Here is a 2,286-nt window from a genome sequence, read left to right on the forward strand (position 1 = left end):
TTTTTTTTTTTTTTCTTGCAGTTTTTGGATGGGGCTGTGTTTGAACCTGCCACCTCCAGCATATGGGGCTGGCGCCCTACTCCTTTGAGCCACAGGCGCTGCCCCAATTAGTACTTTCTAATAAGAAAAGTTAGAGAGGCATCTTCCCACTAGCCTTTCCTGGGAAAGTTGGGGGAAGTGTGACCAGCTGGTGTCATCTGGATTGTCCCTCTCAGAAACAGTATTGTAAAGGCACAGAGTGACAGCATGAGACACCAGGAGTGGAAAAGGTAAGAAGAGAGGAAAGCCACCATGAGTCACTGTGGTGACTCAGGAACAGCCTGCACATGTAGTGACTGGGGGTTTAGGGCCACCAGAAACCCTCTACCTTCCCACCCCCCTACAAGGTAGAAGAGGGATTGACCTGATTCATGGGTGGTCCTGTCCCACCACGTAGAGGGGGTGGAGTGGCGTAAACAGGAGCTAGGGACCCACAGGATTGTCAGGTGCACTAATGCCAGTCCTTTTAGGGACCGAGGGAGCTGTCTGTCCAATGGCTTGTTTGTGATGGAGCCAGTTACTTGTGGCTGGGCCCTTGCAAAACACAGGCGTGTCTGAGTGCAGAACTGGGCAAGTGGGGCACCCAGTGGCCTAATGAATATAGGGGAGATGAGGCCTGCCACTCGAAATTGGCAAGACACAGGGGAGGCCTTATGAATTGACCAGCCACGGCTGGCTTTGGCTCCACCTTCCAAGCTCAGGCAGTCATTTTTGGTCTGATCCCACAGCTCTGTTAAGCAGATCAGGGAGGTCTTGCCCTCCTGATGGTCCTCCTTTCAATCTCAGGGTGCCATTTGTATTACTGAGGCACCATCCTTTGCCAACCAAAGATAGCTAACTCCCTAAATGGTCCCAGAACTAGGTTGTAACATCCTTGAACATCCAAAGTACCCTTCATGACTGTGGCACCCCCTACATCCCTCCCCACATCTTGAAGAACAGGAGCAGGAAGCCCAGCCTCTATCTGATCTCTGATCTCTGTGACAACCAGTTGAGGAAAGCTGGGTAACCCTAATTCAGACACATCCAGAAGCTGTTGTCTTTGCTGATACTGGACCACCACCTAGTCTTCTCAATAAATTTCTGTAAGTCTCATGGATACCTAAGAGGATAATAGATCATTTAAAGCCCAAAGCCCGGAGCTAAAGAACAGAGAAGTAGGAAAAGAGCGAATAAAGTAGAGGAAAGAGTTTCTCCACACCTGAGGAGAAACCAGCAAAATATCTCTGGCTACATGAAGAACCAGGACATTATCAGCTCCCCCCAAGAGATCACAAAGGAGGGACTAAAGAAGATTCCAACTACAAAGAAATTGTCTAAGTGACAGAAATGGAATTCAGACTATGGATGGCAAATACAATGAAGGGAATTGAAGGGAAAGTAGAAAACTAGCAAAAAGAAGTCCGAAGAATGTCCCAAGAAATTAACAAAATGAATGACAAAGTCTCCAAGGATCTGGACAACATTAGAAAGGAGAGTAAAGAATTAAAGGAGGCTGAGTGCAGTGGCTCACACCTGTAATCCCAGCACTTGGGAGATGGACTGTCTGAGTTTATAGATTCAAGACCAGTCTGAGCCAGAGTGAGACCTTGTCTCAAAAAATAGCCAGGTGTTGTGGCAGGCACCTGTAGTCCCAGCTACTTGGGAGGCTGAGGCAAGAGAATCACTTAACCCAGGAGTTTGAGGTTGCTGTGAGCTATGATACTACAGCACTCTTCCAAGGGTGACAAAGTGAGACTCTGTCTCAAAAAAAAAAAAAAAAAAAAGAATTGAAGGAGGCATTCAGGGAATTTTTAATATAGTAGAAAATTTCAACAACAGATTAAACCATGGAAAAGAAAGAATCTCAGAGCTTGAAGTCAAAACTCTTGAGCTAACCAAGTCATTTAAAGATGAGTAAAGAAAAAAGTAAAAGAAGAGCAATCCCTAAGAGAGTTATGGGACTACACGAGGTGTGCAAACATGAATTATAGGTATTCTTGAAGGAGAAGAAGAGAGTCCCAACAGCATAGAAGCTCTAGTTGGTGACATTGTAGAAGAAAATTTCCCAAGCATCAACAAAGATTAAGAAATCTATATACCACCCTTGGTATATGGGGCCAGTGCCCTACTCACTGAGCCACTCATCTCTGTCTCAAAAAATAAAAAGAAGGCTTGGCGCCTGTAGCTCAACCAGCTAAGGCGCCAGCCACGTACACCTAAGGTGGCGGGTTCGAATCCCCAGCCCGGACCTGCCAAACAACAATG

This window comes from Otolemur garnettii, unplaced genomic scaffold (genome assembly GCF_000181295.1).
Source record: "Otolemur garnettii isolate 467f Iridium unplaced genomic scaffold, OtoGar3 scaffold00112, whole genome shotgun sequence".
Taxonomy (NCBI): Eukaryota; Metazoa; Chordata; class Mammalia; order Primates; family Galagidae; genus Otolemur; species Otolemur garnettii.